The sequence below is a fragment of the Muntiacus reevesi genome, chromosome 2 (genome assembly GCF_963930625.1).
Source record: "Muntiacus reevesi chromosome 2, mMunRee1.1, whole genome shotgun sequence".
Lineage (NCBI taxonomy): Eukaryota > Metazoa > Chordata > Mammalia > Artiodactyla > Cervidae > Muntiacus > Muntiacus reevesi.
Genome location: NC_089250.1, coordinates 166,484,025 through 166,508,358, shown reverse-complemented (window position 1 = coordinate 166,508,358; position 24,334 = coordinate 166,484,025). Strand labels below are relative to the sequence as shown.

Genomic DNA, 24,334 nt, shown 5'->3' with positions numbered 1-24,334 from the left:
GCAGTTATGAAGGGTGGTCTTAGCTTACAGGGTGAGCACAGCTTTGGTACCCAGCTCAGTTATTTCTTATCTTTGTAGAACTGGACAAGTTACTCCTAAGTATGGTTTTCACATTCTTTTTTGGGGACTACTTATAGAACTCACCTCCTAGGATTAAGGATCATATGAGGGGATGCTTTGTTGTTTAATTGCTAAGTCATGTCCAACTCTTTGTGACCCCATGGACTGCCGCATGCCAGGCTCCTCTGTCTTCCACTGTCTCCCATAGTTTGCTCAAATTCGTGTCCATTAAGTTAGTGATGCTATCTAACCATCATATTCATGAGAGGATACATGCAAAATGTTTTTCACAGTGTCAGGAGAAGGGTGAAAGCACTTTACATAGGCACTCTAGCTAGCCACCTGGAAGGCTCCAGTGGCCAGTCAGTGAGGCCGGCAGGGTGACCCCTTCTAGGTCTTTTCTCCTGAATGAATGGAGCTGTGGGTCGTGCCCACTACTTATCAAGACTCTTTGACATTGTATCTTCACAAAGTCAGGTTCCAAGTTGTAATTTTCTTGCACCAACAGTGGATTGCATTAGTTCCTAGAGAACTGAGGAACACTGGGTGGGTGCTGGGTCTGATGTAGCCTTGACCCCTCATCCAGCCTTGCTAAGGGAAGACCATGCCATTCCACCCTGACCCCAAGCTGAGAGTAATGCTTCTCTTTTCTCCTCTGAGCCTTCAGCCCACTGCTCTGTTGAGTATCTGCTTCATCTTCCTTCCAGGCTGCAGGGCCTTGGGGACAGGCTCACATCCATTCCTTTCACCTTGACCTTGTCACAACACTTAGCTCTCTGTCTGTCCTTCACCAACGCTGTATTGCGCTGATGAACAAGGGAGTGTTTCAAAACACCAACCACTAAAACCAGTGTTTGCAGATCTGGGCATTTTTTAACCTTCTGAATTTTAATAAAATGGACATTTTCCATCCTAGAAGCGGCAATGACCGTTTTGTTTTACAAAGCTGCAGCAGGTAAGTAAAGATGGGTCTACAAAGATGACAATCTTTTATTGAGGTCACACTGGTGGAAAAGAACTCCCCAATTTTTCTCCTCTGAAGGTAGATTCCCTTTAGTTATTTATTTAATAGCTGTGATCACAGTTAGAGAAGGTAACAATTTTTGCTCTGGACTAAATATATATGAAGAGATACATTTCATGAGGAAAAGTGCCCAAGGCAAAAATTGCTTTCCCCCCAGGACTCTGGTTAAGATGAACAACCCCAGTGGGCTCTCAGAGGAGTGTGTCATAACCACATAGCCTCTTGGGGATGTCACGAAAATGTGCGGAGGTCAGACCACCATCCCCACTCAGCATGAAAGAGACACTCCAGAAAGCTGGGGCGGCCTTGTAGAATGAATCACTCCATCTATATTGAAAGTCCCCAAGCACTCAAGTGTACACAAGATTAATCAGATTCAAGACACAGCTTTTATTTTTTTCCATTGTTCAGTTTCCTTTAATGACCCCCATTCTCCTTGAAGGGCAGGTACAGCAGCTAGGCAATGGCAAGAGATGTTCACTTGAAGGCCTTGCCTTGATTGAAGGCTTTGCCCACATGCTGGAAGGCTCCATCCCAGGAAAAGCATTCTCAAACCACCATCTGAGTCTCCTCACTGCTGGGATCCAGTTTCCACCATACACGTGACTGGTGGTCCACAGGCCAATCTGGGCTCCACAGAAAGGCAAGCTCCAGCCTTGGAAGACCCAGATTCCAGAAATGGGGCTGCTGTGGTTGGTTCCATAGAGAAAGACACTGGCAAAGGCATTCTTCTTCAGTTTGTCCAAAGGCTTGGAACAGTTCAGTGATAAGGCTGCAGCTCAGGGAGGTCTGGGAAGTGGTATTTGGAGTACCACAGGGACCAGCCCCCCTTATCAAGTGAAGTGACGTCACTCAGTTGTGTCTGACTCTTTGCGACCCCATGGACGGTAGCCCACCAGGCTCCTCCATCCATGGAATTTCCTAGGCAAGAGTGCTGGAGTGGGTTGCCATTTCCTCCTCCAGGGGATCTTCCCTACCCAGGGACTGAACCTGGGTCTCCCGCATTTCGGGCAGACGCTTTACCATCTGAGCCACCAGGGAATCCCACCCTGATCAAAGTGCTCCCCAATACAGCAACACCACAGACAGCGTGTCCTCATGGGAGTACTCGTGCTTAAATCCAGCCAACAAGAAGGCACTATTGGGCAGCTGAGCAGACGGGTCCTTGGCCTTCAGCTCAGCAGCCAGCACCTGCTCACGTTCACCCAGATCCTCCTCGAGAGCAGGGCAGCCGCCTTCCTCCCCTCCTTCTGCTTCACCTGGGGCCTCTGCCTGTCTTCTTGAGAACCTTTCTCTTTCCATGGGGTGTCCTTTTCAGGCTAGCTCTCTGCAAACCATTTAGGATCCAACTGGACCATTTCCTCACAGTTTCACCTCCCCCAAGACAACCCAGAACTGGGACCGGTTCACGCAGGTGAGGAACCAGCAGTTGGTATTAAGGAAGGCCTGGCAGAAAGAAGGCTCCAGAATCTGTGAATAAAGCCCCAACAGGCTGCTGACAATGGTGATGTCAGCTGGCGTCACACGTCTGCCCACCAGAAAAGTCCGAGTCTTCAGGGGAGCGTCCAGCAGCCCCAGAATCCGCCTCACCGCCTCCTCCTCCTCCTCCTCTGTGGCCTCCTTGTCATGATGCCTGATGCCCCAGTAGGGAACCGCCGGATCCGGGTTGGGGGCACCGTCCTGCCGCCATCGGCCGAGCCCACCCACTGTACCACTGTACCGGGTACCACAGCCCCAGCTGTACCACTGCCTCGGGAGGATGTCCTCGGGGCTCACGTAGCAGGCAGCAACATCACCCTCCAACACACAGAATCCACCTCAAAGGCTGGAACCTTGCTGGTGGGAAATTCATGGAGCAATTCAGGGGGTGCGACTGGTTTAGCCGAAATGGAAGTAGGGTGGTGCCTGGAACACAGGGACCTGAGCCCAGCTCTACTGAGTGGTGATGAGGGTCTTCAGGCCCTCCAGCTGTCAGGACACGTGTACAATGTCCTAGGCTTCGTGGTGATTTCATAGAGATAGGGGCCAGAACATGGCTTATTAGGAAAAAAAACAACCACAGGGGCTTCCCTCGTGCCTCAGCGGTAAATAATCTGCCGGCCAATGCAAGAGACACAGGCTCGATCCCTGGTCCGGGAAGATTCGACATGCCTCAGATCAACTCAGCCTGTACACCACAACTATTGAGCCAGCACTCTGAAGCCTGGGATCCGCAATTGTTGAGCCCACCACCCGCAACTACTGAAGCCCACATGCCCTAGAGCCCATGCTTCAATTGCAACAAGAGAAGCCCCCGCAGGAAGAAGCCCACTCACTCCCTGCTCACTGCAGCTAGAGAAAGCCTAGCAGCAACAAAGACCAAGCACAGTAAAAAAAAAAAAAAAAAATCACATATGTAACAAACACCAGTTATCCTTTCCTTTAAAGGACTGCAGAGATCAGTTCCTGTCTTTAAATATTTGGACAAAAACAACAGCAACAAAAAACAGGTAGGTCAATATTTTTTTTTTTTTTTTAACTGAGGAAACTAAAAGTGCCTAACGCCCAAGTTGCAGACTGGAACCTTGAAAGCAGCTGGGCCAGTACTAATGGGCCCATAAAGTACTGCCTGGTCTCTGCCTGCTGCCTAATTACTCATCGGCATGGCCTTTGTTCAGCCAGTGCCTGCTTTTACAGCGCAGTCAAACAAGGTAGAACTGTGTCCATTTATGGGAAAGTCAAAGACCAATAAATAAAAAGTTTAATTTCCTGATTCCCTGAAGTCGATGGGGCTTAGAAAATACTCACCAATCCTTGCAATGATGGTCTTTCAAGAAAAAAACTGTGTGAGCAGCACCTCGTCTCAAATTTCATTGCTCATAAAAGAGAATCAGATTATGTTAAGTGAAAAAAAGCAGGGCACAATGTCCCCTGTGTTTACAACTACAAAACTATCTGCTAAGGGCAGAGGACTGGAAATGTGCAATTGTAATCAGACGTTTGTGAGGGGGGCAGGGTTCGGGGAGATTTTTCTTTTCCGTTTTCTACGTTTTCTGCTGCTACTTCGGTTTTATGAAAACAGCAAAAAATTAGATATCGATCAGTAAAACAATTAGTTAATTGTCTAGCAGCACCTAGTCCCCAGAACAAAGAGCATCACAGGAGGCTTCCCACGTTAAGTAAATCCATTAAAAACCAAGAAATTCAGTTAAGTGTCAGAGGACCGAGGCTCTCACTTTCATCTGGAGGACTGTTGATTTTTACGGATGTCCCAAGGAGCTCCATTAGTAAAAAATAATCCCTCCCAGGTCTCTCCACTTAGTGAAATCTTTCAAGTCATTAATAATACTTAGGAAACTTTTTCTCCATCAGTATGATATGAAAAATGTGGCAAGGAACCGAGTGTATGATTCCTTTCTCTAGGCATTTCCCATTGTTTTGAATACAGCTTAGGCGATAGGAGCCGGATTGCTCACAGTGACTGTTTACAGGGAGCAGACTGCAGGAGGGGACAGAACCAGTTCTGACTTGTTGCAGCCCACGCGGTCTGGGTGAGCAGGCCAGTGCTGGCTTTGCAACCAGGGACTGTGTCCAAGGGACTCATCGCTGCTACTCTGTCTGCTGACATGGATGAACTGGTCGATGCATTTGCTGACTGGTTGGATCTCTTGCCTCCTCTCTTCTGCTCCTTGCCAGCACCTTCCCTGGCTTCCCTTTTTTCCCCAACTAATTTCTCCACTGGTGGTCCTCAGAGCCCTGCTATTTGCCCTCTAACTTCCCCTCCCGCCTCCTTGCATGCATTTTGTTGCTCAGTTATTTACCTAGACAACCACTGATGTAGCAAAACTGGCTGCACCCTCTCCAGGGGCACAGGAGATTCAAGATAAAGGAGTGTGTCTTCCCTCTCAGTTCAGTCACTCAGTTGTGTCCGACTCTTTGTGACCCCATGGACAGCAGCACGCCAGGCCTCCCTGTCCATCACCAACTCCCAAAGCTTGCTCAAACTCATGTCCATCGAGCCATCCAGCCATCTCATCCTCTGTCATCCCCTTCTCCTCCTGCCTTCAATCTTTCCCTCTGGGAGGTTACATTCCTGTGGGGAAGAGACATGCAGGCAGACACAAGTGATTTAACTTTAATGAGATGAATATTCCCCAAGGCAGGCCCGGGTTTGGGTTGTATCCTTATAAGTCCCATAAACATGAAAACTCAGCAATTCCACATGTGAGCTCAAGCACTCCTCGCCCTTGTAGCCCACATTTTGGTTAAAGACACCGCTGTCTATATAGTCACCAAAGCTTGAAGCTAGATGCCTTCCACCCTCCTCACTCTCAGCATCCTGCCATTCCACCTGAGGATCATCTCTTTAATAATTCCCTTCTTTCCATTCCCACCACTGCCCAGTTAATCCTTCCCGTGTAGTCCTCTATTGTCATATGCCTTTGCTCCTCCATGGCCACCTTGCTCAGAGTGATGAGCCTAAAACACACCCAACTGCCTGGAGCCCTTGCTTAAAAAACACTGGAGGTTCCCATCAGTGAATCGAGTTCACCTCCCTGCCATGGCCTTTAGCATCAATCTCCACGTGCAACTTTAACCACCCGCTTCCTTGGTCACCTTTGGGCATTGAGCGCCCATCACTTCCCAAGCATATGGTGCTCGTTGACACCACCTTGGGTCACGCTGCTCTCTCCATCTCGAATGTTTTCCCACACCCTATCAGAAAGAGGAGTCCTGGGGAAAATCCTGTTGGTCTGTTGTTTGTGGCCCAAGTCCAGTGGCATCTTCTTGGGATCCCCACACTCCCCAGACTTGCCCCTGGGGCCACTCCTTTCTAAAAAATAAAAGAAAGCAGAGTGTTTGAGATCAGGAGTGAAATCTCCATCTCACAGTTGTGGTGTGTTCAGTCGCTCAGTTGTGTTCTATTTTTTTGTCGCCCCAGGCTCCTCTGCCCATGGAATTTTCCAGGCAAGGATCCTGGAGTGGGTTGCCATTTCCTCCTCCAGGGGATCTTCCCAACCCAGGGATCGAGCCCGAGTCTCTTGTGTATACTGAATTGGCAGACGGATTCTTTACCACTAGTGCCCCCTGGGAAGCCCTGGTATTTCTAAATACAGACTATTTTTTTTTAAGACGAAAAATACTCATCTTCTTAAAAATTTAAAAAAAAACTGAATTAAGACTCAAAATATACTCAGAAAATTATAGACAACAGTAAAATTTCAGATTAAATGAGGTTGCACCCATTGAGAAAGCATGCTGACCACACTTTTCCTGCCTGAAAAAGTCCTTCTGGGGTATCTGATTGTTGCTTCAATGTCTATTTCCAGGGTTACTAATGAAATTGAGGTGTGTGTTTTCATCTGTATTAGTCATTTACATTTCCCCCAGAGTCCTTGATGAAATCCTGTTAAAGTGCAGGTGGAGGTGAGGGTAGAGAGTTGGGACAGGGGTGAGAGCCCCTCCCCTGCCCTCCCATTTTCCTTCCAGAACTAAATTCTCTATGATTTCACTTCTTCCCTGGGATGACTTACTCTGATTGGGACTTCTCCCTCGGTCCTTCTCCTGGAGGAGCAGGGGCCTTCAATCTTAAATGCTGACCCACAGTTAGCTGGAGAGCACACTAGGGCCATGGGCAGCAGATGAAGGCAGTCACATCCCACATACCGCTAAAATACAATGCTGGTTCGTTGTTGAAATATATGCAGTCAGTCTTCAAGATAGTCCCCAAAGATCCATGCATCACTGTTTTCATGCCCATTCAGGGGACAATATGCTGTCCCTTCTCATATTGAATCAGGGCTGGCTCCTGGTGACAGAATGAGAGGACGTGGCTACACCTGACCTCTGAAGCTAGGCCATAAGAATGAGCTTCTGCTGACATTCTCTCTCTGCCTCCCTCAGGACACTCTCTGATGCTCTGCGATTGCTATTGCTCACTCGCTCAGTCATGTCTGACTCTTTGCAACACCATGGACTGCAGCACGCCAGTCCTCCCTGTCCATCACCAACTCCAGGAGTTTACTCAAACTCATGTCCATTGTGTTAGTGATGCCATCCAACCATCTCATCCTCTGTCGTCCCCTTCTCCTTCCGCCTTCAATCTTTCCTAACATCAAGGTCTTTTCCAATGAGTCAGCTCTTCGCGTCTGATAGCCAAAGTACTGGAGCTCCAGCTTCAGCATCAGTCCTTCCAATAAATGAACACTGGATTGATTTCTATGTTCTGAAGAAGCCCAAACTGGACCTCGTGAAGAGCCCAGTGCAGAAGAACCTGAGACCCCAGCCTACAGCCAGCCTCCACCCCCAGATCTGAGTGGAGACACCTTCAGATGGTCCCAGCTCTAGGTCTTTGTCTCCTACATGAGGCCCTAGAGAAACCATCCCCTTCCTGAATTCCTGACTCACTGAATGGCTGTTTATATTTTGGGGTAAATTTTTATGCAGTCTTAGCAGCGGGACCAAGGAGCAAAATGCCAATTAATTAGAATTTTTCCTAAGTATTATGTTCACCAAATGTGAGCATGCCCTGCTGTCTCTAAGGTCGGGCAGATAAACGCCTGTGGGAAAGAATAACTATTCCAGGATGAGGCTCTGTAGTTAGGTGTGTTGATAGACAGCTATGTAGGATATTGGTTAAAATAATCCATGTTCAAAGTCTTCAAAATGCATGGTAGGCGACCATACAGATGAATGCCACAAGAGGGCAGGTGTACATATGGAAATAGGGCTTTCGTGGATTTAACCTTAGTCTTTCTATTGAGTTTTTTTTTTTTTCATTTCACTGATGATTTTGTTAGATATTGATCACTGCCTACAGATGGGCTTCATTTTGAAGACGTGAATCTACATTTCAAAATGCGACCATCTAGGAAAGGTCCCCTAACAGTTCATTTAATAAAGCCAGATTTGTATTTCTTATAAAATATATTTTTGTAATGAAAACACCTACAGTTCCATTATTGAGAAAAATGGAGCTGATACTTTCAAGTGTCAGTGGGACAAACATTTCCTGACTTTCTATCACGGCATGAATGCAGATGTGTTGTTTACTCAATCTCATTTATTTCATAATGGGATTAAATAATGCTTCATTATTTCATAATGAACAAAGTAATATGTGATTTTGAAAAAAAGAAGCAATTACACTTATTTTTCTTTCACCTCAGAATCCCCCTCCCCCTAATACATTCTGACATTAAAATGAACTAATTTGTTGGGTAATTTAAAGTCGCCTCAATCTCTCCAAGAAAGATGAAGAAATAGGCTTCTCAGACCCCGGGGTTTTACTGCTTACAGATTGTTTTACTCAAAATGTTTCTTGCAAACTTCAGGCAGTCTTGTTCCCGGAGTGCCTCTTACACACCACACATTCAGTACTTTTCAGCGGCTGGTCGGTGCCCATGGTTTAATTGCACTTACGGGTGTGACATGTCCGGGAGATGGTGATGGACAGGGGAGCCTGGCATGCTGCAGCCCATGGGGTCGCAAAGAGTCGGACACGGCTGAGAGACTGAACGACATCAGTGGGTCTGACAGCACTGGGACTTCCGAGGCTTTAGTGGGCAGCTCCCTTGCAGTTTGCGGCTTCCCCGGTGGCGCAGTGGTAAAGAATCCAAGTGCCCACACAGGAGACACAGGAGACAGGGTTCGATTCCTGGGTGGGGAAGATCCCCTGGAGAAGGAAATGACAAACCACCCCAGTATTCTTGCCTAGGAATTCCTATGAACAGAGGAGCCTGGCAGACTACAGTCCACGGGGTCGCACAGTCAGAAATGACAGAGCGACTGAGCACACACTTGCAGTTTGCTAGGACTTCCCAGGTGGCGCTGGTGGTAGAGAAGCTGCCGGCCAACGCAGGAGATCCAAGAGATGTGGGTTCTTCCCTGGGTCGGGGAGATCCCTTAGAGCAGGAAGTGGCAATCCACTCCAGGATTCTTGCCTGGAAAATTCCATGGACAGAGGAACCTGGCGGGCTACAGTCCAAGGGGTCGAAAAGAGCTGGACACGACTGAGCCACTGAGCATGTGGCATGGCCCAGAGCTGCCAAGCAGAGGCTGTGGAGCTCAGCAGTAGAGAACTGGCCTATAGAAGTCATCCTGATCAACTCAGGAGCCTCTCTGAACCTCAGCTTTCACATCTGTAAAATGGAGCTCGTATTTGTGTTTTTCTCAAAAGGATGTTGTGAGGATCGGCTGAAATAACGGATATAAAGCACCTGAGCTTGTGCCTGGCATATAGCGGGCTGTTCTACCCACCTCCCCGCAGTGACGCCTCTCCTGTGACCAGATGTGTAGGTTGGCTACTACATTACCTGGGACACAGGAGCACTTGGCAGATACCAGCTAGGATTACTGCCCTGCCTTTAGTCCTATAAACATCTTAGAAAATGATTTTAAAAACAAAGATGCTAAATAACTATTGCATCTCCATGACCAGCTGCGTACACATGCACGCTCTCAACGTTCTCTCCTAGAAGATGCTTCCAGAATGGGTGTTTCTTTCCACACTTTCATGCTGCATCTGAAGATCCAACATTACCACTGGGAAAAACTCCAGATCACTGAAGGCTTGCAGCTCATTTTCCTGGTCAGCAGTGGTGAGGACGGACACAATGACCTATTACAAATAGCAGTGATTTCCAAAGCCACCACTGCTGTTTCTCCCTCTGAAGGTTTGCAATGGAATTCTAGGAAGATTTCACACAACTGCCCCAAACCCACATCAGAGGCCACGATAACAAATTAGCTGTAGAGGGACGCTGGCTGTGTTTCCATGTCCAAGGTGCCAAGGTGGAAATCATTTACGACAGAACATGCACTCTTTGCATTAAGCAGATCCAGTTTATGCGTGACTCCAAATGGACTTCTTTGAAACTTCACTTCCTCCCAGCCCAGTTCACAGAGTCAGATGTTTTTATAGGGGAGAATTCTACAACAGCTGCATTTTTTCCCCCTTCAACATGCCAAATGTTTCTTATCATTACATGGTCTCAAATATATTTTACTATGAAGTTTTTTTTAAAGCACCAATAACTCGCATAACCTTTAACCCGTGAGTGTAAACATGCTACATTTGGACAGGCAGTAAATTGTGACTCTACTTTTAAAGCTCCTTGGGTTCGCCTGGATAAATCTTTTAACTTCTCAGCTAGAGAGTCTTTAGAGAGACTTTCGTGGCTTTAACATTCCTGGAGTCACTCTTGGCACTTCCCAGATCCCACGGTGGGCGGGGTTGGTGCCCTCTCGGGGGTCCAGGGTGCCCTGGGCTCATTTCTTTCCGGTCCTGTTCCTCAGTACCCTGAGGTTCCCCTCCCCAGATGGTCTCACACTCCACTGCTTGTTCCTCGAGCACAGGGACTGTGACTTATCACCGTGGCATCCATCGTAGTTCAGGAAGCTGTAACAAGTGTACTGGACTGGTGTGTTTTAAACAGCAAACACTGATTTCTCAGAGTTTTGGAGGCTGGGACATCAGCACAGTTGGGTTCTAGGGAAAGCTCTTCTCCAGGTTTGCAGACAGCTGTCCTCCTGCCGTATCCTCACGTAGCACAGAGAGAGGGAGAGAAAGAGGGACAGAGAGCGCTCTGGTCTCTTAGCCTCATCATAAGGGCGCTGACTCCATCAAGTGTGGTTTAGACATGGGCTTCCCTGGCGGCTCAGATGGTAAAGAATCTGCCTACAATGTGTGAGGCCCAGGTTCGATCCCTGGAGAAGGAACTGGCTATGCACTCCAGTATTCTTGCCTGGAGAATCACAAGGACAGAGGAGCCTGGCAGGCCAGAGTCCATGGGGTCACAAAGAGTTGGACACAACTGAGCTACTAACAGACACAACCCCATCATGTGGGTTCTACCTCATGACCTCCCAAGGGCCTCACCTCCAAATACCATCACACGGGGAGTTAAGGTTTCACACATGAATTTCGGGGTCACAAACATCCACAACAGTATCCTAAGAGCCTCTCACAGTCCCGGACCATTTCCTGAGATCCAAAAGATGAATGGTGCCCCCGGAGGTGTACAATGTGGTGGTCCATAGTGTGTGTGTGTGTGTGTGTGTGTATGCACGCACACACACGCTCTATTAGCACTTGAGTACTTGTTGAATAAAACATTTAATAAATTATAACATATTTCTGCTTAAAATTTTTAAAAAATATCTTTATTCAAATTAAGTTTGGTGTTGTTTTATAATAATGTAAAATGTAATGCTTAAATAGAAAATGACATTTTAAATTAAAGACATCCCTTCAAAGAACTTAATAGATTTTTTTTTTTTTTTTTTTTTGCTGAATGACTCTAAGCATGACTTAAATATTCTAACAGGCCAATGGTTTATTGATCAGAAAAACTTAAGTATTAAATTACTGGCTGAATACTGCCCTAGGAATCCCATTTGTCTTTAGATTATAAGGTGATTAATTTGATAAATAGCCAAGATGTATTTTCATCTCTGCAACATCTAAAAGCATAATCTGACATTCATTGTCCTTCTCTACAGAGATGTTCTAAAGAAGTGTCATAGCCCTCAATCAAAATTGAAATATCCCCAAGTATCAATATGCCCCAAATTCAGATTAGGGAAAACATCTCACTTACAGGCACTTTAAAAATCTTGTTCCCTCAAGATTGTTCCCCTACTGGAGAGTCAACAAATCCTGTTGACTCTGGAAAGCAGCAAAGAAGGATTTAAGTGAACCCGGTGCTTGAAGTGGGACCCGGGGCAGCTTGCCAAGATCATGTTATTCTTCAGCTTGGAGTCCTACACCCCACGCCGCCCCCACCACCGCCGGAAGCTCCCTCCTTCCTCCTCCTCTTCCTCTCTCCTTTCGCCCCGTCCAGCTGCCCGGGGCCCCAACCAGCTGTGCCCAGGGAGGAGAAGGAGACCCCGGGGAGGCCGCACGGGGGGAAGGGAGAGGCCTCTGGGCTCACAGGCTCGGCCATCCTGGGTGAAGCCGGGGAGACGGCAGGGTGGCCCGTTCTGCGCGCGGCTCCTGCCTGACCGCCCACCCTGACGGTGCGTCTTGGTGTCGGGTGTGGTCTCGGTGACGCCGCCCGGCAGCGTCTGGCCCCTGCCCTTCTGCCCTCATCATGGCCTCTCCCAGCGCCCCGCCAGGGCGGGCAGAACTCTTGGTTAGGGGATCAGCCTTCTGCTCTAGGCTGTGGACTCTTGGCATGAGGAAAGGGTCGCTTTCTTCTTCACATCTTGACTCCTGGTGCCAGAGCCGCCACTGCCCTGGCTGCAGAAGGGAACGAATGAATGAGCGGCTGTCGAACGGGCCAGTGTGCTTGCAAGCGCTTGGTAACAGCGCGGTGTGACGCACCTGCGCACCGGCCATGATTGTCTCCACACCCGCCGGGCCGGGCCTTGCCCGCGACAGAGCAGGCGCTCCGCCGCGCCTTTGGAAGCAGAGGCAGATGGCAGCCCGCGGTGGCGGCCCGGAACCCCGGGAAGGCAGACGGCGGCCCGCGGTGGCGGCCCGGGCCCCCGGGAGGGCAGACGGGAGCCCGCGGTGGCGGCCCGGAACCCCGGGAGGGCAGACGGCGGCCCGCGGTGGCGGCCCGGAACCCCGGGAGGGCAGACGGCGGCCCGCGGTGGCGGCCCGGGCCCCCGGGAGGGCAGACGGGGGCCCGCGGTGGCGGCCCGGGCCCCCGGGAGGGCAGACGGGGGCCCGCGGTGGCGGCCCGGGCCCCCGGGAGGGCAGACGGGGGCCCGCGGTGGCGGCCCGGAACCCCGGGAAGGCAGACGGCGGCCCGCAGTGGCGGCCCGGGCCCCCGGGAGGGCAGACGGGAGCCCGCGGTGGCGGCCCAGGCCCCCGGGAGGGCAGACGGGGGCCCGCGGTGGCGGCCTGGGCCCCCAGGAAGCAGAGGCTCGGGTGTCATTCCTGTGAGGTGTTCACTCGGGAGTGCCCGTGCCAACAGACCCCGGGGCGGGCGGGGCAGGAAGTGGGACCAGCCGAGAGGGAAGGGGGACTGTGATGCTGGTGGCCCCGTGACAGCCTTGGCCGTCCCCCAGGGAGCCCCGAGCGAGGATGGCCCTTTGGCGTTGTCCTGACTGGGGCCAGGATGGCCTGACTTTTGTCCCCTGCACTGATGAGACGTTGGATGTGGATCACTGAGGAGGGGACGTGAGCTTGGGCCAGGCAGACCTTCAGCCTCTAAAGGTGTGTGCTGGGCAGGCCTGAGGGTGCCCGGCAGCCCACCAGAGTCCACCACAACAGCTTCTCACGGAACCCAGGACCCGGGGCACGCTCGGAGCTGAAGAAGCGGGGCGCGGCGAATCCTCCACCCCCAGGGGAGGCAGCCTTTGGAAACACACAGCCCTGTGTATACATGGGACGGGCGGTGGTCTTTGCTGCCACAGTGGCTGTGTACTCGGCCAGGTGCCAAGACCCTCCAAAGTCCAAGGCTGGGCCTCTGCAGTGCTGGAACATTCTATCTCTTGGTCTGGGTGTGGGGTCACATGGAGCCATGCACTTAAAACATTATCGACTTTCCTATGTGCATCATGCAACCCGCATCACAGTGATGCTCTTCAAATTATTTAAAAAGTCTATCGTGTTCAACCTTATAGTCTGCCTCCTGTTTCTCCTTTTAAAAGAGAAAAACATAATTGGGGTTTTAGGACACACAATCCTGCCAACCCCTAGATGGAAACAAACACTTTAAACTATGAACTGAGCCAGGACATCAAACTAATCTTTGGATCAAACCTGAATTTCACTTTGTCTTTGGACACCTCTCCATTCTCTACTCAGACCCTTTAATTGCCTCCCATTTCTCTCAAAAGAAAGTTTAAAAACTTTTTTTTCTTTTTGGAGAGGGCTGGGATTGCAGCTATTTTTATTTTTATTTTCTCCTCTCAAACTTTCATTGTAACTCTCCTCTGTGCCAGCCACTGCTCTGTCTTTGGGCTTGGAGAGAGCAGAGCATGAGGCCTGGTGCCTGCCCATGAGGGGCCCACGGTCAGATGGAAATGTCCCAGCACACAGGCCAGCTGCGTGTAGCCGAGCTGAGTGCGCAGAGCTGGAGCTGAGGGCAGGGGGACAAGAATCCGCATGGACTTTCTGGGATGAGTGCTCTCTTGCCAGTTTGGAGAGATTGCGATCTAAATGGTCTGGCTTGTCTCCTGGAAGCCTCATCTTGCTGTGTTTGTTCTCCAAACTCCAGGTCACCCTGGCCTCCCCACAGAGATGGCTCCTACGTAGCCGCTGTGCGTCTGTACTCCTGCCTTTGTACGCCCTTCTTATCTTTCTGTGCAAAAAGTTGGCTTGCTCTCAGATCTCCGTGCTTGCTGTTGGAGGGTCAGTGGCTTCCTTTGCACCCAGCCTCCTCTCACAAAACCCTCTCTGCAGTGTCCCCTGGTTCCCTGGTGACCGCTCTATTAAATGCATATGGAGTCAGCTACTGCTCTCTGGCCTTTTTTTAATAACTGCAGAACTGTACCTCTCACCTTGCAGAACGGTCCTTCCCCATCTCACTCCTCTTAAATTTCTACTAAAGATTAGCCCACAAGGGACTTCTCTGGTGGGCCCGTGGCTAAGACTCCATGTACACAATGCAGAGGGCCCAGGTTCAATCCCTGGGCCTGGTGCCTGCCCATGAGGGGCACCTCATTGGAGCTAGATCTCATATGCTGCAAGTGAAGATGATGTGTATTACAACTAAGACCCTGTGCAGTCAAAATATATATATAAATATTAAAAACATCAGCCCACAATACCAAGGTGGGAAGGGGAGCCTGGGGGACCTCAGGGCCTGAGGGGCACCCTCAGGCTGAGCCCGACCAGCAGAGACCCACCACCCTCTTCCTTCAGGGCTGTACTCAGCCACTCAGTCATGTTTCTTTGCGACTCTATGGACTGTAGCCCGCCAGGCTCCTCTGTCCATGGGATTACCCTGGCAAGAATACTGGAGTGGGTAGCCATTCCCTCCTTCAGAAGATCATCCCAACCCAGGGATTGAACCCAAGTCTTCTGCGCCTCCTGCATTGGCAGGCGGATTCTTTACCAGTCACTGATGCTATTTCTCAGAACAGTTTTAAGAACCAGATCTTTTGGTTGGGTTCAGACCACAGGCAACCTCCAGACCGCAGGACACACACTCGGCAAGCTGCTTTAAGGCTGCTTAAACCTGCTTTGTTTGGTCGCTGCCGGCTCCTGTCTTGCCCCCACCACTGCCCCCAGCTCCAGGGGAAGGAGCATCCTGCCAGTAGTCTCTCTGGGCATCAGGCATTGTCTTGTATCCTTTCCTTATGATTTGGGAAGTTCTCAGAGTCCCGCTGGGCCACAGGGCATCTTTCGAGATGAGGGGATTTAGCAGCCAGAGTGTGTTTTGTTTCCACAAATCCTGGAATTAATTGGCTCTTCTTGAGCCTGCCACAGTTCACGGCTAGGAGAGGAGATGTAGGACTATGGCGTCTGTCCACCTTAGAATAAAAAAGTCACTGCAGATAATTCTGAAATCTGAGACTTGAGGATTGATGATACCAAGAGGGGAAATAATCATTGCCTTAGAAAGCCTTCCAGCCTGTCCACATAGGTTCCCCCCAGCCGATTCTCACGTATGTATCCACTCAGGCATGGATGAGACATTTGGTATTAATGTGTCTCTGCACCCCATCTCCAGAGCCAAAGCAAAGAGGGACTATTATTTGTAAATTCAAACTGTGTGGACTGCCATTCAAAGTAATTGACCTCCAATCTTCTCTTTAATGTGTCATTAAATCTCTGGATACATATTTGCTGACGTAACATTTATCGTGAGTCTGTGAAGAGCTGGAATGTACTTAAAATGCTTTTCTCACACCTACAGAGTCACTTCAAACCTACATATCAGCTCTCAGAGCCTCGCACCCTGAGGTTTCAGAGCCTGTGGAGGAACTGAAACAAGCTTGCTTTCTCATTTTGAAATTGGTCAATCATAGAGGCGATTTCAAGTCAGCGTCATGTTAAAGACATTACCAAAATAGAATGAGCTAACACAAAAAGACAACTCCTCCCAACATCTCTGGTTGTGCTTCATATAATGATGGCAAATGTGATCCAAAAATCACCTGTTGTGGAGATATCATAAGCACCAACAAGCACCAAAAAAGGCATTCAGCATCACTAATAGCCCAGGGAAACGCAAATCAAAACCGCCACATCACCTCGTATCCATCAAGATGACTACTATAAAAAAAAAATGGAAAATGTGTTGGTGAGGATGTGGAGAAATAGAAAGGCTTGTGCACTGTTAACGGGAATGCAAAATGGTGCATTGCAAAATAGTGTGGGGATTCCTCAAAGTGTTAAAAATAGAATAACCTAATGATCCAGCAATCTCAGTTCTGGGTATACATCCTGAAGAACTGAAGACAGAGTCTTGAAGAGACATTTGTGCCCTTAAGTTCACAGCAGTCCTATTCACAATAGTCAAAAGGTGGAAGCAACCAAAGTGTTCATCGATGGATGAATGAACAAATAAAATATGAAATAACGTATATATACATACATCTATTTTGTATATACAATGGATTGTTAATCAGCCTTAAAAAGAATGAAAATCTTACCACATGCTACATCATTGCTATTGTTGTTCAGTCACTAAGTTGTGTCCAACTCTTTGTGCCACATGCCAGGCTTCCCTGTCCTCCACTATCTCCCAGTACTTGCTCAAACTCATGTCCATTGAGTTGATGATGCCATCTGTCACCCCCTTCTCCTGTCCTCAGTCTTTCCCAGCATCAGGGTCTTTTCCAACTGGTCATCTCCTTGCATCAGGTGGCCAAAGTATTGGAGCTTCAGCTTCAGCATCAGCCCTTCCAAAGAATGTTCAGGGTTGATTTCCTTTAAGACTGACAGCCTTGATGTACTGTATACTGCATACTACATCATGCATGAACCTTAAGGACACGACACTAAGTGAAATAAACCAGTTTCAAAAGAACAAATATTGTATGAGTCCACTCATATGAGGTCCCTAGAGGAGTCAGAATCCCAGAGACAGAAAGCAGAAGTGTTGTTGTCAGAGACTGGGAAGATGAGGAGTTGTTGGTTAATGGGGACAGAGTATCAGTTTTGCAAGATGAAAGTTGTATAGACTGGTTGCACGACAGTGTGGATGCACTTAGCATCTTAACTGCGCACTTAAAATGGTTAAGATGGTGTATATTGCATCCTGTATATTTTACCATAATTTAAAAAAAGTTACACAAGGTTGCCTCCTCACAGTAATTGACTGTCCAGTAAGGTCCTGCGGAAGTGTGTGTCACCCAGGTCTGTTGAGTGCTTGGCTGTATCTTGCTCCCCCATGTCCACCATGGTCCCTGGACAGGGTCCGGCAAATAAAAGCTCAGCACAGTTTTACTGAACGTATGAGGAAAAGAAGTCGAGAGGGAAAGAGTAAGGGAAAAAAGAATGAATAGAAAATCCACAAAAGATAAATTACAAATGGACAGTAACCAAATGAGAAAATTTTCAGCTTCACTAGTAATCAAAGAAAAGCCCATTAAAGCAACAATGAGTTTCCATTTCTCAGTATAAAATGAGCAAAGATTTTTATTATTATAATTTAAATACCTAAAGCTGGCAAGGATTTGTTGAGATGGATAACTTCAGACAGAATTGGTACATTTCTGTAAGAAACAGTGGTATATATGAACAGCTCCAATAAAAATTCATATCTTTTGACCCAATAATCCTCTATCTAAGAACACATCCTCAGGAATCAATAAGACACTTAGACAAAGATTTAGGGGAAAAGATGCTTATTACAGAGTCATTTATAGCAGTTCAAAGACCAGAGCTAAACATCTGGCAAATGGAAAGATGCTTAGGTACGAGATGAAAAATTATGTAGCTACTAAAAATCGTATCTTAGAAAAATAATAATGTAAGAAATTTTTACAATTATATGTACATATAGATTACGCATGTAATAAGATTAGTTTTATTTTAAAAAATTGAAAACAGAGAGGAAATAGAGACATAGACACAGAGAAGAGACTCCTGGACACAGTGGGGATGGAGGAGGGACAGGTTGAAGCAGTGACACTGGAACGTGTACCCTACCGCCGGTAAAACAGATCACCAGGGGGGATTTTCTATATGACACAGGGAGCTCAAACCTGGTGCTCTGTGACAGCCTCGAGGGTGGGGACTGGGAGGGAGTTTCAAGAAGGAGGGGACGTATATCCATGGCCGATTCATGCTGATGTGTGGCAGAAACCAACACAATATTCAAAAGCAATTATCTTCCAATTAAAAATGTTGAAAATGTAATGTTTAATTTCTGGATGAGATGAGTGATCGATTTTCCTATACCTTTCTCTAGCTCCTGAAAGTGAAAGTTGCTCAGTCATGTCCAACTCTTTGCGACCCCATGAACTATACAGTCCATGGAATTCTCCAGGCCAGAATACTGGAGTGGGTCGCATTTTCTTTCTCCAGGGGATCTTCCCAACCCAGGGATCGAACCCAGGTCTCCTGCATTGCAGGTGGATTATTTACCAGCTGAGCCACCAGGGAAGCCCAAGAATACTGGAGTGGGTAGCCTATCCCTTCTCCAGGGGACCTTCCTGACCCAGGAATTGAACTGGGGTCTCCTGCATTGCAGGTGGGTTCTTTACCAACTGAGCTATCAGGGAAGCTCTCATATTCTAAAATAAGCATTTGATGATATTATTCTATTTAAAAAATATGATTTGAAAAAAGGAAAATATCATGTCACCATCTGAATATCTGAAAGGACTCAGTGGAGGCAAAAGTGGCAAGGCTGTTTCCTGTCCTCAAGCAGTGGTAATGCGGTTGGGAGAGCTCCTCCATGGTGCTAGGAGTCTTGGTGTGCGGGTGACTAGCCAGGATTGGGAAGACTGTGCAGAATGGCAGTGCTTCGGTAGCGGTGAAGGATTTGAACATTTGTCTCTGTTTCCATTGGAGTTGGTAGTGCTTCCTCTGCCTCTCCTTCCCTGATATCACTCGTCTTGGGCACGCTGCCCCTACGGTGGGTTGACAGTTCTTTAGGCTTTATTCTCTCTGTGATCTGCGTAGGCTCAACTAAACCAACACAGCATATTCTCCAAGGTTTATCTCCTTAATACCCTTGCTACAGCAGGCTTTCAAGTCAGTGCTTATTTAAGGCATCACTTGGCTTGCATTTGCACTGGCAAGGATCACGTTGCTCAGAGATGGGGGCTAGAAGGTGGCAAGACCCACCCTCTTTGAAGGGCCATTCCAACACAAGCCTGGAGTCCCAGGCTGCAGAGCTAGGAGGTGGATGCCTTGACTGGAAAGTGGGGACATGAGACCCGTAGAGGAGCAGTGGCTTGTCCCAGACAGGATACCATCTCAGGGCCGAGCTGGGATTGGGTCCTAGCTCTCCTGGCACCTGGGCAGTGTGCCTGTCCGCTGCCCCCTGCTGCTGGAGGAGTGGCGTGACCCTCTCTTCCCACCAGAACACTGCACTCACTGCAGTGGTGCAAAAGGAGACTGGGGCGGGCTGCTGGGGATGTGGGGTGGATGGAGGCTACTTTTAGTATGACAATATGAGAGTGATGAAAATTATCTTTGTATGCACATCAGGAGACCATCTGGATATCTTTTGAAATTTATAATTGAAAGAAATTGCAATCTAAATACAATATAACCATCTTCTATTTTGGTTTTGTATAGTTTCTTACTTGTTTATTAAAGAACTATATGTTCTGGAAGTTTTAGCCAATGTAATAAACAAATAAAAAATGTGAATTATGACTAGTAGACATAAGACTAACTAAATTATTTTTAGATATAGTGTTTGCTTGCTTATAAAGCCCAGGGGCCCTACCTAGAGAACTATTGCTGAGAAGAGAACAGTTCAGGTTAGTTGCTCAATTGTGTCCAACTCTTTGTGATCCCGTGGACTGCAGCACGCCAGGCTTCCCTGTCCTTCACCAGCTCCTCAAACTCATGTCCATTGAGTTGGTGATGCCATCCAACCATCTCATCCTCTGTTGTTCCCTTCTCCTCCCACCTTCAATCTTTCCCAGCACGAGGATCTTTTCAAATGAGTCAATTCTTCACATCAGGTGGCCAAAGAATTGGAAGTTCAGCCTCAGTATCAGTTTTTCCAATGAATATTCAGGTCTGATTTCCTTTAGGATTGACTGGTTTGATCTCCTTGCAGTCCAAGGGACTCTCAGAAGTCTTCTCCAACACCACAGTTCAAAAGCATCAGTTCTTTGGTGCTCAACTTTCTTTATAGTCCAACTCTCACATCCATACATGACTACTGAAAAAAACATAGCTTTGACTATATGGACCTTTGTTGACAAGGTAATGTCTCTGCTTTTTAATGTGCTATCTAGGTTGGTCATAGCTTTTCTTCCAAGGAGCAAGCGTCTTATAATTTCATAGCTGCAGTCACCATCTGCAGTGATTTTGCAGCTCAAGAAAATAAAGTCTCTCACTGTTTCCATTGTTTCCCCATCTATTTGCCATAAAGTGATTGGACTGGATGCCATGATCTTAGTTTTCTGAATGGTGAGTTTTAAGCTGAGGAGAGAATGACACAGTCAAATGAGTCAAGGCAGATCCTCAACTGGCTGCAGACTCATAAAAAGGCTGGACAGGATACAACTCTATAAGTATATAGAGTATATAACTATATACTATATACACTATAACACACTTGCTAGTTACTATATACACTATATACACACATATGTACATTAGTTAAGCTGAATAGATATAAGGGCTGATAGGAATAAGTGGAAATTATCATATGCCCTAAATAAAGCTAGAGGGATAGCACATGAGTGGAAGCAGGAGCCTGACATTCTGATGATGCTGGGGACACAAAGGTGGAGGAGAGACAGGGATGCTGCCCGCACCAGGCTTGCTGCTACAGTAGGAGATGGCATTCATGGAAGAATAACATACCATGAAACATCACCACCATGAAACTGGTAGAAGGGAAGGTACCTAGGGCTCAGTGGGTAAAGAATCCACCTGAAATGCAGGAGATTCAGGAGACATGGGTTTGATCCCTGGGTCAGGAAGATCCCCTGGAGAAGGAAATGGCAACCCGCTCCAGTATTCTTGCCTGGAGAATCCCATGGACAGAGGAGCCTGGCGGGCTACCGTCCATGGGGTCGCAAAGAGTCAGCCACGACCGAGAGGCTAAGCATAGCACAGCACACAGGGAGACTTCCCCAGGCTAAAGAAGGCAGGAAAGACACAGCTGCCACACGCAGACTGAACGTAACTAGCAAGTGAATGAAACAGTAAAATGTGAAAAACGAAACCTAAAAGAGCCGAAAGAGTACATCAAGGGATGGTTTGGGATAGAATCTTTCTTTTTCATCTCAGTATAATATTAAAGGAAAACATTGCTAGATTTGATCACGTTAACATTTAAAGCTTCTGCACATTAGGAAACTACCACAAGCAAAAGTAAAGTGTAAATTACAAAGGAATTTGCAATCTACATAAGCAAGAGTTGTCATTTTTCATATATAAAGAGCTTTATCCGTAAATAAGAAAAAGACACATGCACTTACACACAGATAGGCTCAGAACAGGATGGTTTCACACATATATGTTAAAATAAACAAATATGAAGGCCAATAAACATAAAAATGTTCATCATCAATCTGTCATAAAAGGCACATGAATTACAGTGGTATGTCTTCATTTTTTCCCAAGAAATTGGCAGAGATTTAAATGCTGATGAATTAAAATGTTAGGAAGGTGGCAGGAAACAGGTGGAAATATAAATAGGTACAATTTCTCTGGAGGGCAACTTGGCAAAATCTATCCAGTGCTTTAAAAGTATGCCTACTTGCTAATTTCACTCAAAGAATTTACCTTAAATCAATATGTGTTTGATCAAAGATGGTGTAAAGGATATTCACTCCAGCGTTATTTACAACAGAGAAAACTGAAAAAAATCTCACAGTCTAATGAAATGAAGGATGGCAGACTATTCGACAGTTACTGAAAAACCTCATTATGGGGACAAAATACGTTGCAATATATGGTTACCTAAGAAAACAACAGGTTATACAACAGAAGAATTTGAGTAGGGAGACCAGAGGCATGAACCCCACATGTATGGAAACTTGATATGTGACCTATGGTGGGGTAGCATTACAATGCAGTACGGACTAGATGGATGAGTCAGTGAATGGCTCTGGGGTAATTATTATCCATATGAAAAAATAAAAGGAGAGCCTAACGGCACACCACAGACCAACAAATTTCAGGTGGAAGGACAAAATGTGAAAAGAAACTTTAAAACTTCTAGAAAAAAATATAGCATAATGTCTCTGTAATCTCAGAGAATTTCTTAAAAGACAAAGAGGTCATACAAGCCATAAACTAAAATTTTGGTAAATACTACAATGTGAAACATAAAAAAAAAAAAAAAAAAAAGTATATGAGAGGATAGAGCCAAAAAATGGAAAGAGAGCAGCAGGCTGGAAGAAAATGAATCCAATGCATATAAAAGACGGAAGAATTACTGCAGAGGCTTCCCAGGTGGCCAGTAGTGAAGAATTCACCTGCCAATGCAGGATATGTGGGTTCAATTCTTGGTTAGGGACGATCCCCTGGAGAAGGAAATGGAAACCCACTCTAGTATTCTTGCCTGGAAAATCTCATGGACAGAGGAACCTGGTGGGCTACACTCTACGGGGTCACAGAGAGTTGGACATGACTTAGCAACCACACAACAACAGTTACTGCAGAATATGTGAAGTAGTGCTGCTCAGCTTGTTACCAACATTCTGAGTCAATCCCCAGCAAAGGTCCTTCTGCTCTGTATCATCTGAGCCAATAGAATGAGAGTGAGAAACACTTTCCTTTGCGTCAGAAACAAAGGAAAGCCTCATTCTTAGATCACAGGATGGGGAGAAAGTGAGCACATGTTCTTCACGTGCTCTTCAGCCACGCCCACACCAGCCAGTGGGCGTGGCTGCTGTGCAGGGATCTAATGGGGGAAGGGGAGGGGGCGGGGCAAGTGCACTGCTCATGCTCCAGATCCAGCGCCAGGCTCAGCCTCTCTGCACACGGCCTGCTGCCGCCATCTTGAATCTTGAGTGTAGTCTTCTGGTAGAGCCCACAGGCTGAGGTGTCTGTGCGGCCATTTTGCACCAGGAACTGTGGTCTGACCTGGTGAGTGAGGCTTCTGCCAGCGGCCCCCTGTGAACAAGTAACAGCAGACTGAGCACAGAGGAAGAAAACAAAGGTTAGATTTATTATCCACATTCTATTTTTACTTCCCGGGAATTGTTAATGGGGCTTTGCTGGTGACGAAGGTTGACTGTGCCCGGAAATCACCGGGTCTTTTGAAAAGGTAGCTTGTTTGAGCAGGTGCAGGGGGGGCTGTAGAGCCCGCATTTTTAACAAGGTCCCAGGTGAAGCGTATGGTGCTGGTCCACAGACCACCTTTTGAGTAGCAAGGCTATTAAGGACTCCTACGGATAAATAAACGGGCTTCCCTGGTGGCTCAGAGGTTAAAGCGTCTGCCTCCAATGAGGGAGACTGGGGTTCGATCCCTGGGTCGGGAAGATCCCCTGGAGAAGGAAATGGTAACCCACTCCAGTATTCTTGCCTGGAGAATCCCATGGATGGAGGAGCCTGGTATGCTACAGTCCACGGGGTCGCAAAGAGTCGGACACGACCGAGCGACTTCACTTTCACTTTCTTTCACTACAGATAAATAAGAAAGGAGAAATAAGCCCACCCTAAGTCTGGCAGACGGTCTGAACAGCCGATGCTCAGAAGACAAGCCCTAGGAGCATTTAAGCGTCTTAGTTGGGATGGGCTTGTGCTGTCAAGCCGAGGCCCCACGACAGAGGTTTCTTTCTTGCTCTTGTAAATGAGGCGCATTTACGTAGGTGGGGGCAGGGTGGGGCGCTCTCCTCACAGCAGCTTGGAGCTCAGCTGCTGGAAGCCCTGCTGTTCTCACGGTGGAACTGGCAAAGCTGCCCTTGGAACTGGGCTGCTGGAAGAAGAAAAGAGGTTTTTATGGGTCGGTCTTGGAAATGGTGAGGACACTTGTTTATTCGCTCAGTCGTGTCTGCCTCTTTGTGACCTCGAGGACTGTAGCCCCGCCAGGCTCCTTTGTCCATGGGAATTCTCAGGCAAGAATACTGGAGAGGCTTGCTGTTTCTTCCTCCAGGGGATCTTCCTGACCCAGGGATGGAACCCGTGTCTCCTGCTTGGCAGGCGACCACTGAGCCACCTGGTGAGGACACTACTGCTCACTTTGGTTGGAACTCTGAGGTTGCAGCCAGCTGCGTGGG

General features: G+C 47.6%; 1 pseudogene; it reads right to left on the bottom strand.

Annotated features, from left to right (window-relative positions):
- Positions 1–1,561: 1,561 nt before the first annotated feature.
- On the bottom strand, positions 1,562–12,009 carry LOC136157305 (elongation factor 1-gamma pseudogene; annotated as a pseudogene).
- Positions 12,010–24,334: the final 12,325 nt, after the last annotated feature.